At 44.8% G+C, this 15,640-nt stretch overlaps 1 protein-coding gene across 2 annotated transcripts in view; it reads left to right on the top strand.

The window, feature by feature from the left end:
* Window positions 1-4,808: 4,808 nt before the first annotated feature.
* The window catches only part of SGCG (sarcoglycan gamma), a 225,619-nt gene continuing 214,787 nt past the window's right edge, over window positions 4,809-15,640 (top strand). For both annotated transcript variants that reach the window (XM_006017618.3, XM_025196621.1), the window contains exon 1: window positions 4,809-4,900. The gene's annotated coding sequence lies outside the window, so the exon portion shown is untranslated. The remainder of the gene's footprint in view (window positions 4,901-15,640) is intronic.

Here is a 15,640-nt window from a genome sequence, read left to right as displayed (position 1 = left end):
ACAGCTGATCAGCAGCACCTGAGCCCTGGCTGCTGCTCACGGGAGGCAGCAGCTGCTGCATCCAGAGCAGAGTGCGGAGACTGGCCTGCCTCTCTCTCCCCCCACCCCCTCCTGCAGGCAGCATAGCTGGAGAGGAGCCTGTGGTGGGCAGGGTGAGGGAGGAATGAAGGCTGCCTGCTTTGGGGCTCAGTGCTCCCCACCCTGCTGCCCTCGCCCCTGGGGGCATCTGTGGCCCAGCAGGCAGACCAGAAGTAGGAATGTGGAGCAGGATAGCGAGACTGCGCCACTGCTGCCACCACTGCCAGGGCCTCCTGCCAGCTGTGCTGCCAATGTGACGCACCCCCTGCCTGTTGAGCAGCAGGAAGGGGACACAACTTTGCAACACTACCCCCGCTGCTGCTGGCATGCAGGGGGCACCTCACCATGACAGTGTGGCTGGCACAGGGGTCCTGGCAGTGGTGGCAGTGGTAGCAGTGCTGAGCCCCCCTGCCCTGCTGTGTCCTCCTGTGCTGGACCATGCCCACTTAGCTGCAGAGGCCCATGGGGAGGGCATCATGGCAAGGAGCCCCGAGACCCACAGTGGGCAGCCTACATCCTCCCTGCCCCATACACAAATCTGGAGGGGCATGTGCACCCCATGCCATCCCGATGCATTGCCTCTGACACCTGATCATTTAAAAAAAGATTTTTGATGCCCTGTTCCTTGTCATCACTTTACAATCTGCCTTTTCCACTAGTCTCAAAGCATTACCTAATTAGATCATTACCCCTATAGAATGCAAATTGAACGAACCTGTCTGGTTGGACATCCAGATTGATGAGGACCTTTGAGTAACAATAATTTTAATAACCTAGAGAAGCTGCAGAATCTCCATCCCTGGAAACTTTTAAAGAGCAGATTAGACAGGCACTTGGCCGGAATAGTTTAGTCAGCAATGATCCTGCCTTGCACAGGGGGCTGGACTAAATGAAATGGTGAGGTCCTTTCAAGCCCTACTTTCTTATGATCTCACAGTGGCAGAGTGTGGATAAGGAGAAGAGTATTTATGCAGTGTCTCTTGAGACTGACTTGTCCCATGCCCTTCTTTCCTTACAGCTTATAGCATTTAGAAGCCTCAAAAGTCCTAATTTGGAGGCTGCAGGCCTATTATTGTGTTTAATACCCACTGATGGACCTGTCCTAAGTGAATTTGTCCTCTTTTGAGCCTGGTGAAATGCCACCCTCCACATCATGAGTTCCAAATATTTATTACTGTATTTCCTTGCATGCATTACCTTTCCCTCAGAATTAGCCCCCAATATTGGGATGGTGTATTAAGCAGGGAAACTGACTGTCTGCTTGAGATACAGGCATCCTGCTTTGATTCCTGCTCCACAGTGCAGCAGCTAGTGTATTACTATTTAAGCTGATTGACTTTCTCAGCTCCTTAATGATCAGGGATCCGAGTTTTCTGTTTGCTGTGGAAAAACATGGGTTTTCTCCTTTAGAGGAGAAGAACCCAGGAAACCACTGGTTTCCCCTTGTAGGCCAGCAGGGTTCCACCCTTCAAGGGGCTGCTTGGGGCGGGGGGAGTGGGACACAGAGGGTGCCATGTGTATGTGTGCACATGCACACATGCCGGTGGCCAGCAATAAAGCCAGGCAGCAGTGGAGAACAAGCAGGGAAACTGACTGTCTGCTTGAGATACAGGCATCCTGCTTTGATTCCTGCTCCACAGTGCAGCAGCTAGTGTATTACTATTTAAGCTGATTGACTTTCTCAGCTCCTTAATGATCAGGGATCCGAGTTTTCTGTTTGCTGTGGAAAAACATGGGTTTTCTCCTTTAGAGGAGAAGAACCCAGGAAACCACTGGTTTCCCCTTGTAGGCCAGCAGGGTTCCACCCTTCAAGGGGCTGCTTGGGGCGGGGGGAGTGGGACACAGAGGGTGCCATGTGTATGTGTGCACATGCACACATGCCGGTGGCCAGCAATAAAGCCAGGCAGCAGTGGAGAACAGCTCCCCCAGCTGCCTGCAGGTAAATCTATTGGGGGGGCGCACAAATTGAGATGGCCATAGTGAGGACGGGAGTGGGGCAGGATTGGTAACTAGGACTGGGGTTGCTGCCCAGCCAAGGCAGTACCCAGGGCAGAAATGTGCAGCTGTGGGGCCTGACTGAGGGAGTAGGACAAATCCATGGGCAGCTCATCCAGGGGGCTAGAGGTGGGGACTGACTCCCTGCTGCTGCATGCACTTGTGTGGAGGGATACTGGCAGAAAAGCAACACATAAGGTAATGCCTTTTGGGAAAACTCTGCTGAAAGCCGCTGTAGATTACAGTAAAAAAATTACATCTGCCTTTGAAATTTGATATTGAGTAACTTAATCTGTTTAATCTTTATTTACATATTTGATCTAATTCTGTAGGTTGGGGTGGCTGAGCATGCCACCAGCCCTGAGTGCTAATTAGAAGGGTTCCAGAATGACCTGCCCCATTTCAGCACCCCCTCCCGCTGCCGCTGCCGCCGCCGCCGCCGCCACCACCACTCTCCAGTGCTCAGCACACCTCCAGCTCTCCTGCCCTGGGCATTGTAAAAGCTAGTCATGCCTCTGATTTTCTCTCTCTAGATCCAACTGTAGACTAAACTTTTCTCGTTTCCCATAAATAGCTACACTGAAATGAAGTCTTAGGGAAAAAAAGACTTCTAAGCCCAGTTCTATTTGTTTGTGTTAATTCTATAACTTCACTGTTCTGTATATGGAACGCCACCAGTTCTGATACGGATTATGTAAATGTACCCTAAGGGTATAACTCATTCTGTACCCGTACTTTTTAAATACCATCTTTTCCCTTGCATTCAAACAGGTCAGCTACCTTCAGATGATCCCAAACTCACTAAAACTCAGATTGCTCCAGTCCCATTTTCTGAACATTTCTGAGGATATTAATTGAGGTATTTATTCATTCTCTTAACTTTTTTATTTTTTACTTTTTGGCTATCTTAAATAGGTAGCAGAGCAGATAAAGATATGCAGTTCTAGACCCAGAACAATGTAACTGAACATTTGTGTGGAAAAGACACAGGAGCACAAGGAGGAACCAGCCAAGTCATTGAGTCTAGTCCCTTGCTACTGCAGGCATCAGTGTTCTGTGATTCCTTTCATAAACTGAGAATTTGGACAACTCCAAACATAGAAACACAAAGATCTATATCAAAGCAAAGTGAACATATTTATCCTGTTGGTCATTTAGAAATCTGTGGTATTTCTTGTTTGTTTGGGTTTTTTGGTTTTTGTTTTTTTCACGATGTGTTGGCAGCCACATTTGAAAGAAATTGTTAGGCCCAAATCTCAAATTATTAATAGTTAGTGTTTCAATGGATATGCCAAATCCTTCAGAGCTATTTAGCAGGATCAAGATAATTAGAGGCTACTTTCTCGTTTAAGATTCAGGTAGGAATGTCAATTAACCAAGGTCTTAATAGCAAGCAAATGAACACAATACATTTTATTTTTTTGCAAATTAAGGAGTTTATTTAGACATGTTAGATTTTTATTTAAATATATGTTTATGTCATTATTGCTAATTTCGTTTTCTGTGCAGAAACAAACTTCTGCAGTGTGTGCATACAGAAGTTGATAAAAGATTAATAGGCAAAGAACTCATAAAAGGAAGTAAGTGTCTCATAACCCAGTGATTAGCTGGAGCTGTCAGTCCTAAATTTATGTTCTGCAGCTGTTGGGTATCTGATAGGAGTGTCATCGTCTAAAGCAGACCACAGTGAAGATGCACAGTTAAGACCAATAGAAGGAGAGTACTTTAAGAAATAAAATTGTCTAAACATACGGTTAATGATTGCAATGGTTCACATAGAAAATATTTATAAAGGTTTAGTCTTCTATAAATCTTTCATTTGCACGCTTGAATGTATTTTAAAAATATAGATGGTTACTAGCACAGAATTTATCTAAAGTATCAAAGAAAATAGAGTCTTATAAGGATAATATTTACATTATCAGCCAAAGGCAAGCAGTAAAAGCTAGGAGCCTTGTTTCTATATTTTAAGATCTAGAGATAAAATTACACCATAGAAACATGTATCCTGTAAGTAGCATCCTTTTAATCTCTAAGTGTATATTTTTAGGGCCTGAACCTTTACCCTTATTTTGTTTAAAGCAAAGTTTTGGATGCATGTATTTCTGTTTCCTGGGTAAAGAAAAACTATTAGCTTTATGGTAAGGTTAATTATGTTTATTATGGTGATGATTATAAATAATTATACTAACATATCACATTTTAATTATTTTATTGCTGTTATAATTCTATTACTTATGGATTACACAGCACTTTTAAGCAGAATAATGTTAACATTTATTAAAATTAAGATTTTACATAACAGATTGCTATTAGTTTTTCACAGGAAATGTTTATATTACATCCAGAAGACAATACAAACATATTTTAATCAGTTTGGCAATAGTTGCAATGGACAGCTAATATTTTAGTATCTTTGTGACCTTATTTGTCATATTTGGGAATATTCTTAACTTTCATTAAAATTACTGGGAAATTGGTTTCCTGTATCTAGCAAGTTTGGCCTTTATTATATTCATTGGATAATGTCTTAAGCTGGCACAGTAAATTTGTTGCAATGAGTTGGAGTTGTTGCCTAAATAATTTTAACTGGAGTCTTCACTGTGTATGTCACAGATTAAAATTAGCTGTGTCTGTATTGCAATGCAAGGGAGTGGAATGTAAAATATGGCCCAACATGTGAACAGATTTTCTACCAATGATATTTGGCCAGGCCTAAAATATCTTCCACTCCAGCTTGAAAGTGGTGGAAAAGTTAGACTGCCTGTTGTAGGAGAGGAGAGAGTTGGAGTTAATTCAGTAGTTTTCATCCATTTAGATTTCCGAGGTAAGTTCTGAAAGGTCTTTTGGTGTGTTTTAATGTACGGACCATGCAGAAAGAGAGAGCACATGGTCAACAATAAACCTGTCATAACTTTTTTCAGTTCCTCTTATTTGTTCTGCATGACATTTCAGCTGATACTATTTTATTTTAAGATTGTATCACTGGAATTTATTTTAAGACTTAAAATTAATGCTTTAATTTGAAAAAAAAAGTTGTATATAGCTGTATTTCAATAAAGTCTCATTTGCTTGCTTGTAAAAATAACAGTACTGTGTTGCATTATGAATTACTTTATGTAATGTCAAATAACTTAATTTTGTAGCTTCTTTTTCATATTCTCTCACATTTACAGTTATTTTCCAATAAGTCTCTTACTTTTAACTGTGAATGTGTCCATAGCATACAGTGTGAATGCATTCTCAGCACAGACTAAACATTAAATCCAGTCCAGAATAGGTTCCTTAAGTTCCTTACTTTTTCTGTAAACTATTATCCTTTTCCCCCACTTTCTTTTGTTATTAATTGTTTTAGTGAAACCAAGAACCCATCTACCAAGTGACACCTTCTGAAACCAGTGTCCATTTAATTGGATGCTTATCAGACATATGGGGCACCTGTGTATGTTTATAATAAGCTCTTTTATTTGGATGAAAGGAAAAAAATTATCTGATAAGTTGCTTCTCAAACACATTTGACTTTCAGTGCCTCAGGAAGTAACTGACTTGGTTGCCATTGCTTGACCTTTTGGTGTCCACCTCCCAAGTATTAGCTTTTAACGACTTACCTTTTGCTCCCAGTGGGCTAGTCTTAATGTCCATCTTTCACTGTCATATTCTGTTCAGGAGCATGAGAATAAATTTTCCATGCTGAGGAGCCTGCTGCTGAATGTCCTGAAGTTGGTGTTTGATCCTGAAAAGTGAAGAGCACCTGGGAGCTGCAGGTGCACAGGCTATTAGGACTCAGAAGACTTTGAACTAACTGGTGACTCTCTCCTCCTATGGCACAGGGCCTGGGAATAGATAGTAGGGAGTGAAAAGGAACCACCATGAATAACTTCTGATCATATAAGGGAGAAAACAAAAATGATATTAGAATACCAACAACTTTAGTTAAATTCAAAGTAATGACCTACATTAAAAGTAAAAGGCTGTTAATTTAGAATTACATCAGGTTATGTGGTGCCATTTTAATACATGTTTTAAGAGGTGCACAAGCAGATTTGCAGCAGTTGCCAGTTTTAGCTAATACTAATCTTTGCAGACAGTCAAGAAAGCTATTTTGTAAAGAGCAAGCAAATGCTAATACAGGAAATCCTCATGTGTACAGCATTTGCGGTTTCACATATTCGGAAATGCCAAATCCGCATTTTAAATACACTTTAAACACTTACCGGAGATCCTTGGGAGCTCCACACTTGCTGCCGCCGGGTTCCCGCCACCACTGCCAGGCTCCCACCACTGCTGCCACGCTCCCACTGTCACCGCTGGAGCTGTGCCCACCCCCCCACCCCCCCAGGCACCACAAATGCAGTGCCCTATTCGCGGATTTCACCATTTGTGGGGATCACGGGAATGTATCCCTTGTGAATGGCATGGGTCACCTGTAATATGAAAAGTATTTCATGGATGAAAATTGAGTGGTGGAAATTAGGTTGCATTTCATAGTTTTCTTCCTAAAACATTCATCAGTTTCTAGTAATATCATTTTATTTGTGTTCAAAATGCCACAGCATGTTATGTATACCTATATGTTTGTATTCCTATTTAACGTACACTGGTGTGATTGAATGAAAGATGAATTCTAGATCCTGACCTCTGACAACCGTTTTAAAAAAATCATGCCAACATTGGGATGAGGTTATAGCAGTTATGGTACAGTAAAAATGCAAGGGGCAAGGATTTTTGTGGGCAATTCTTTTATTGGACACAGTGGGCATATCTACATGTGCAGATAATACCCAGAAACCTTACTGCGCAGGAGAATAAGGCATCTACATGTGCTGCTGTTGAGAGCAAATTTGTTCCTGAGGGGAACAGTGTTCAGTGCAGAGCTATTCCATCCATGCTGTGCTCCCTACAGCAGCCAAAGGGAGCTCCAGGCTCTTCTGTGTGCCAACCCTGGGCTGGCAGGGGGCACCAGAGTTAGGCCCTGGTCTCTAGAGGGTGGGGGAAGCTGTCCTGCCTCTGGGGCAGTTGCCTTTCCAGCCCCATGCCTAATCTATGGATGGGGGCATGGGTCTGGGAAAGAGTCCCCCCCTACAGCTCTTTCCCAGTGAGCTAGTACCAGACTCATCACTAGGGAGCCTGGTCCTGGTGCTGCTCAACTCCCAGCTCCCCCAGAAGCCAGGAGCTGATTGGTGCAGGGACTGGGTCCCTCTCTGCCGCCCCAGTGCTGTAGGGCTCCTGGCTCCCCACAGGAGTTGGGGAGCTGAGCAGCGCCGGGACTGGGGAGCTCGTCCTTTCCCGTACAGCCAGGGCCCAGGCAGGAGCTGTCCCACCAGTGGGGCAGCTAGCAGTGAGTCCCCACTTGGGTGGGGAATTGCTGCTTAGCTAGGGGCAGTCAGGAGCTGTCCCACTGGTGAGGCAGCTAGCAGCAAGTCCCCACCTAGGCAGGGAATCCCTGCTCAGCTAGGGGCTCACTGCTAGCTGCCCCACTGGTGGGACAGCTCCTGCCTGGGCCCTGGCTGTATGGGAAAGGACGAGTTCCCCAGTCCCGGTGCTGCTCAGCTCCCCACTCCTGTGGGGAGCCAGGAGCCCTACAGCACTGGAGCGACAGAGAGGGACCCAGTCCCCGCGCCAATCAGCTCCTGGTTCCTTGGGGAGCCGGGAGCTGAGCAGCACCAGGACCAGGCCCCCTAGTGATGTGTCTGACTGGGAGCAAATTTTCTCTTGGTCAGCCTCTACATAAGTCCAGCTGCACAGTATCTACTGTGCAGTTAGTTTAGTACCTATATTTACAGGTACTAGCTGACTGCGCAGAAGACTAATTTACTGCTCAGTAGTTTATGAGCACAGTTACTTGGTGATGCTTTATTGTGCAGTAATTTAGTTTACTGTGCACTAAAGTGTCTTGTGTAGACACACCCACTTCATACTTGGGAGGGACATAAACAAGCTTTTAGGTAGCACAGTATCCTTTCTCAAATCTCTGCAAAAGAAGCAGACACAGCGTTGTTATGTAGCTGATGGAACAAGGCTTTATGTAGAACTCCATATGTAAATAAAAACAGGATATAAGAGGAAATTATCAGGTAGCCAACAGAAAAGAGAGCAGCACTACAAACTTAATAAGTGGGAAATCAAAACTGTTCAGGAAGACTATTCTCATCTATGAAGTACAGATATTAACAGGTATGAGGTAGATTATAATGGAAGTCATTGTCTATGTTAGCCATAGGCACTGACTCTGTGGGTTCTCCGGGGCTCAAGCACCCACCAAAAAAAATGTATGGGTCTCAGCACCCACAAGCCATGGCCAAGACTTAAAAAAAAAAAAAAAAAAAAAAAAAAAAAAAAAGGCACACTTTACCAGAAGAAGCTGTGCATTACTTCAACCCAGCTCTGCAGCATCTGTAAAGATCAGGAGCTTCAATGGGGCTTTTTGGCTCTTTCAGCTAAAGCTGATACAATCAGCTCTAAGATACAAGTGCCAAAAAAAGCCCCACTAAAGTGCCCAATCTTTACAGATGCTGCAGAACTGGGCTGAAGTAACACGCTGCCTCTTCTGGGCATGTGCAGAACTTGGCACAGGAATGTGCTGAGTTTAAAGTGCCATTTTTTACATCTGCAAGCATCACTGACAAAAACCAAGGTCAGCAACTATGATGTTAATTAAGTCCCTGGTTCTTTGTGTCCAATAGGCTAATTATTTTTTTTGTTCCCAAGCTCTTCTTTGAAAGGTTTTTTATAAATTTCCCTTGAGCATGTCAACCGTGATGTCAGACAAGGACTCTTTCTTCTGTGACAAACGTTCTTGTATACGTGTTCTAGTGCATCCATCCTTTATCTTTTTCATGTTAGATACTTAAGTCAATATTCTTGGCAAATTTAATTGTGAATAATTATATTCTTTTTAACTTAATTCTGGAGCAGGATAAGTTCCCTAATACTAACATTCTATCTGCTGTTAATTAACTATTTGCTAAATTTCAGAGATAGCTAGGTTCAATGGTAGATTAAATGATTCCTCCGTCATTTGTATTTTTCTGTAAATTTGTAAAATTGTGTGTCATCTTATAAAATGAAAGAATATATATGGTGTTATGAAGCACATGCCTACCATTAAGATCTATATTGTGTGCGTTTATAGTGAAAAGTTATTTTAAGTGTCTTTTGCGTATTCTTACTGACAGAATTCACCAAGTAGGCCACATAGTGAAAACTGTGTTAACAAAGTGCCCAAAGTATGTTGTTCAGTCTCTGTGTTCTCAAATCTTCTAAGAACAAGGCTTTTAGAGATAGTGTGGTGCCCTCTGCCATGTCAGTTGGTTCCAAATAAAGCAACAGGCAGATGTGAATTTCTGTAGACCTTTGGAAAGTATAGCTTTTTTTTATCAAAGCCCTAGTTAGTCATTCATGTTAGGTTAGGTAAAATATTGTGTGTGTATAGTTTGGTGGGTAGTAGAAATTGTCAGGGTCCCCAGGTTTTGTGACAGTCCAAAGACAAAGAAGTCTGAGGTTTACCCAAGCCTAGGTAGTCCATTGGCCTAGCCTGCTTGAAGCACATCAGTTTCTGCAGTTAACATTGAGTCTGAATATTTGGGCTACTTTCCAGACAAATGACCCAGTAACAATTTAGAGTTGGGGTTATTGGGAGCGGTTTTCAGTGTGCGCCGCCAGTTTTGAACTCTCACGTCTAGATTTGCAGCAAAATTCCTTAAGGCTCCTTAAACACTTTAAAGGGCATGCCTCAAGTCTGTCATGAACCCACAGTATTTTGAGGTGTTCATGACATGTCTTGAAGTGCTTCCCTGAATTAGGTTTACTCATCTAGGGTGTCTGATGTCAACAAAAAGCTAAAGATAAACGATGTCTAATTTTGTTATTTATTTGCATGAGTTACGGTTTGATATGGATGTATTTTTATACCCTTATATGATAGCCAGTCAATAAAGGAGAAAGGCTATTCACATCTAGAGAAATCAAAACCTAGATGATTAAGAGAAATAAACATTGAGAATTTAGACTTGCTTTTCTATACATATTGGGTTTGGAGGTGAGGCACCAAAGCCCAACCTAATCAAATAGTATTTGATGAGAACCGGAACCAGAAAAACCCTTAGTTGTTCTTTTTGAAAACAATCAGAAAGTGTAAGCTTATTAAATACATTCATTAAAAAATTAAGGTGATACTGGTTAATTGCATACTAGTTTAATTTTCATGCTTATCATTACTGAATTGGCTTGCCCTCTCACAGATACCTTGTTAAACTAATTGATAATTAATCAGTTCTCATTGACCTATTTTTAAATTAACTGTTTATGTTTAACTAGTCCTCTGCCTTTCTGGCGTAATGCCAATCGATGCTTAATCGATTCAGTGCCAGGTTTAATGATTGTGGAACTAATTCATCCTCTCGTGGTTCATTTGTTAATTTAATTGTTAATTTATTAATCAGTTCAGTGGCGTAATTGTCTCATGCAAGAGAGCCATTGTAGTGCTTCATTCTTTCACCTTTGATCCCATTAATTTAATGTATCTTAAACAGTATTTTTAGTTTTTTTAATTGCCCAGTTTGTTCATTATTGCCATAATATTAATAAAAAATGTGGAGCTGGTAGAGAACATGTAGAACTATTCATGAGGTAACATAGAAGAAGGCAGAGACCTGCCTATACTATAAGATGATAAATCTGATTTTAATAATAGATCAGAGGCAGTAGGGGGCCATGGGACAAGAGATTAGCAGAAAAGGAAGGAGGGAGAGTAATATGGGGTTTTGATAACAGTGACAAATAGCTTGAATTTGATTTGTTGGTGGAGGGAGAACCAATGGAAGGATTCAAAGAGAGAGTAAAAGCCAAAATAGTAGAAAAGAAGCTTAATTTAACATCAGAATATGTACTGACTGGAAAGGAGGAAATGTGGGCATTTGCGGGGGGGTCCATAGTAGAGAATGTAGCAATAATTAAAGTGGAAAATAACGATTGACTGAATGAAAGTTTTTAGTCCTATATACTGTTACTATAGTAGCAAACACTGGGGCCAGAGTCGACAGGGACTCCTCTGTGGTGATGACTTCTGAGGTAAGAGATCTATTTCTGTGGTTTACTGTGCCTGAAGGAAAAGTCTTTAGCTGCTTCAGGTATATTTGGTTTCTCAGGAATCTACAAAGTGCCATCTTGGCTGTTCCCTCAGGAGCAGCAAGACCAGCCTCTCTTCCAATGTCTTCCACTAAAAGACTAAAGATATATCTTGTTACCCCAGTTTCTTCTTAGCAGGCCCAGTTTTGTGTTTCTCTGTCGTTGAATCTTTTGCTTGGTGGTGCTGGCTAAGTCAGCAGTGTAGATCCTTGTATGATCTGTCTTTATACAGAAGTGTTGGCCACATGTGCATCCATAATAATGGCCTTGGCACCAACCACCACCAAGTCACTGGCTGCAGCAGATAAGATCCCTAATGAAGTTTTCAGGAGCAAGGGACAGAAGAGAGAGAGGATTCTCCTTCCCAGTAATTAATGAGCAGAAAAGAGGTGTATTTCTCCTTCTGCTTCATATCTTCTTTTGCATACTAGCTTCAGGTTTACCATTGTCAAACTCTACTGGAGCTACAAGTTTCAGTAGCAATACATTTAGCTAATCACCACTGTAGTATCACAATCTTATCTCCATGCCTAAGTGGAGGTCCTTCATTTACGGTTACTTGCTACATATTCTCATATCTTTTTATTGGTCGAGTCTGCACATTGCTTGAATCTGTAGTCAGTCTTTACAAGTCTCCATCTAGAACGTTCTAGAAAACATAGAATGCTTCTGGACTAGATATCATGGTGGCACTCACCCTGTAGGATCCCTAGTTCATGTCTTTACTGGATATAGATATAGGGACTCTGAATGGATCTCATTCAAAGACCTTGCCAGCAATTCTTAGGAATTTCCATATAGTGGGGGTGTCAAAGATATGGCCTGCAGAGCCATGTTATACAGCTCATGGGGCTCCCCATGGGTCCAGAAGTTTGGCGTGAGGCTGAATGAGCACTGCATTAATTGCTCTGCTTTGTCCATAAGCCATCTTACTGCCAAATTTCCAGCCCTGTGGGTCAGATGACACAGCTCTGTGCTCTGGATCCAGCTTGCAGGACCAGAAATTTGGCAACAGCTGGTAGTGTTAGTTTATGCAGCTCGTAAAGTCATGAACACTGCCACAGCCAAATTTCCTGCCTCATAAGCCAGACAATGCTCCAGGGGGCTGGAGGGAGCCCTTCAGATCCAGTTTGCCAACTGGCCCCACTCTCCAAATCTGGGAAACTCATCTGGTCTCCATGGCTGGATGAGTTTGACACTTCTGCCATACAGGATTCTGTGAATACCCTGTTCAAGGCAACAAATTTTGAATACAACATCAACTTCGATATTACTGTTGTTACCATGCCCCATAGAAAACTATATTCTAGTTTTGAACCTAAGCTTTTCATGGCACAGTGTCCTTCCTTAACACAGATGCTTCACTGACCTCCAGATTTTAGTCTACATTGATATAGTCAGTAGTGCTGATACCAGTATCACCAGTGCAGTATTCACAAGAAGAGTAGCTAATTTTGGACAAATGGAATGGATTAGATGAGTCGCTCTTCAATGAGTATATTGATGATACTTCAACAGAGGGCCAGACTGATCCTCTGTTTTATCCCTATGATAAAAGACTGGCATTCTTTCAGTTTAAGTAGGTATCTTGCACCAGAATTAGCTGAATTATTTTTCAGTATTTTTTAAATTTCAGGTAAAAAGTAAACAACCTTCTGCGCTAATCAACTTTTCAATCAGGCCAAAGAAGTTTGGCTGTCCCCCTTTGAATCGAGATATGACAGCAGTCATCATCAGGGATCTGGCTTTTCTGTTTCCATGGAAAAAATGGAGTAAACCATGGATTTTACCTTTTACCAGAGAAACCCACAGATTTTGCAATTTTGCGATGAGCCCTCTGCAGGTTTGCAGAGTTCCAGCTGCAGGGGGCTGGAGGGAGTGGAAGGAGGGTGGTGGGGCAGGGGGTGTCATGTGCATGTACATTCACATGGCCCCAGGGAGCTTGCAGAACAGCTCCTGCAGGTAAGTGCGGGGAGGGTTCCGGGGGGATGGAGACTCCCATGGTGGGGGGGTTGAGCTGGGCTGGAGCTGGGGCTGCTGCCCAACCAGGCAGTGCCTGGGGCTTGGTGCCCGGGGCAACAACATGTGGCCGAGGGCCCCATCGAGGAGCAGAACAGGGCTCTGGACAGCTGGTCTAGGGGTTGGGAAGGGGCCAGGCCAGCTTCCCTCAGCTACACGCACTACCAGGTGGGGAGGGGGGGACCCGTGCTCCCTAGATCTGTACATGGGGCAGGGGCAGGATGGGCTTGGGCCGGGTGGGGGTCTGCTCCCTGCTGCTGCATGCACTCCTGGGGGAAAGGGGAGCCCATGCCCCCCAGATCTGTGTGTGGGGCAGGGGCTGCATGCTGCCCACTTCAGGCTCACGGTCCCTGCCCTGTTGTCCTCCCCTGGGGCCTCTGCAGCCCAGCATGTGCAACCTGGCACTACAGGGAACAGTGCAGCTGTGCAGGAAGCTGCCTGCCACTGCGAGCTCTGCGCTGCCCATGTCCTCTGTGTGCAACCCCGTGCCACCACCCCCACTGCAGCTGCACAGGTAGTGGACGCCTTGCCGGGGCAGCGGAGAGCTCACAGCGGGGGGCAGCTTCCTGCACAACTCCGCTGCTGTTTACAGCGTTGGGTCACACAGGCCAGCCAGACTGTGGAGGCCCCAGGGGAGGGCAGCAGGGTAGGAAGCATGAGCCTGAAGTGGGCAGCACACAGCCCCGGCCCTGATCTGGGGGGCACAGGTTTCCTGCTGCCCCCTAGGAGTGCATGCAGTCGTGGGGAGCAGTTCCCATCCAAGCCCGCAGCGGGCAAGCACCAGGGGAGAGAGCTGGGCTCTACTCTGTTACAGCAGCCACCTCCTGCCAGGCACAGGGGGCTGCAGCCCCCAGTTCCTGGCTCTGTAGCCCTGGCAGCTGGGAGTCCCATCTGGCAGGGCTGGGGGAGCAGCAGAACCGGCTCTGGGTGGGGGGTGAGGGGAACCAGCAGGACTGGGGGGTTTGTGGGGAGGGGAGTGAGGGATACTAACAGGACCAGAAGGCTTTGGGAAGGGAGTGAGGGGCACTAGCAGGGCTGTGGGGCTGTGAGGGGCAAGGAGTGAGGGGACCAGCAGAGCCAGGGAGTTGTGGGTGGGGAGTGAGGGGCACTAGCAGGACTGGGCGGGGTGTGGGGGAGGAGTGAGGGGCACCAGCAAGGCCAGGGGGGCTGCAGGGGAACTTTTCTTTTTAATCACAGATTTTGGGGGTTTTATCACAGTTTGTGTTTTTTTTATCAGAGAATTTGTGATTTTTTTATAAGGGAAAACCAGGATCCCTGGTCATCATGGAACCAGCACCTAATAGGTGTCACTGGATGCATCCGTATGTGCGCTGTACTGTGGAGTTGCCTAATCTACTTGTATGCCAGTAGTAGGGCACATTAAATTAACTCTGCCATGGGATAGTACTTGGAGTAATTAAGTGCAACAAAACGCATGTGTAGATGGTGACTTCAGCTGGCAGGGGCTGCCTACAGCATGACTGCACTTCAGCATACTTGTGCACCAGACAGTCTTGATGCCACCACCTGGATCTTGGGGCTGATCCCCTGAGCCTGCTGCCAACCCGGGGATGCTCCACCCCAGCACAAACTGATGCGGTCCTCGGTGCATGTGCAAACATTGCACCTGGGAGCAGCTGATTCCAGTGCTAACTGCACTGAAATTTATTGCATTGCCTTAATTGTTTATGTAGATGCACCCACTAATCTTTACTGCTACTTGGTTCGTGGTAGTATCATATGCTAGAACTTGTCAGAGTTAACAAGGTATGTAGCTTCCCTCCCTAGAACAAGAATTGTATAAACAGTACACCTTGCAAAAACACCTACCCATTTTGATCCTTGAGCTTTCATGTTGCCAAATTGCAGGTACTCATTTACTATTACATCTATAACATAATTGTGCGGGCCGGGAGCGACCCAAGCCCTTTTCCGTGCTGCACGCGGGCTGTGGCCAGCAGCCCGGGCATGCCGGGTCGGAGAGGGGAGGCCGTCGAGCTGGAATTAGGTACAAACGCTCAGCGGTAGTTTTAAAGAATGTTTACTTACACCGAGATGGCAGTGGTGCAGGCTGGAAAACTTGCTTGAGTTGCGGTTACAGACAGGAAAGAAAACAAAACTCGAACCTGCAGGGCACGAGGGTACGTCGCAAGGGGTTTCCGGCGACGGGAAGATACAAAACGAGGGTACATCGCAATGGGTTTTCGGCGACGGGAAGATAAACCTGCAGGACTCAAACCAGGGTAGAAGAGCTCTGAAGTTGTCCGGCAAGGACTCACACGAAGTTTCCTAGGCTCCGTGGGTCCGGTTCTTTTGCGCGCGGGAAGGGATACGTCTGGGCTGCGATCGACGATGGGGAGAGGCTAGAGGTTGATCAGACCTCTGTTGCCTGCTTGAAATGCGCTGGGTCCGTAAGGATCCG

The sequence above is a fragment of the Alligator sinensis genome, unplaced genomic scaffold, assembly GCF_000455745.1.
Source record: "Alligator sinensis unplaced genomic scaffold, ASM45574v1 scaffold777_1, whole genome shotgun sequence".
Taxonomy (NCBI): Eukaryota; Metazoa; Chordata; order Crocodylia; family Alligatoridae; genus Alligator; species Alligator sinensis.
This window is presented reverse-complemented; position numbering and strand designations above follow the sequence as displayed.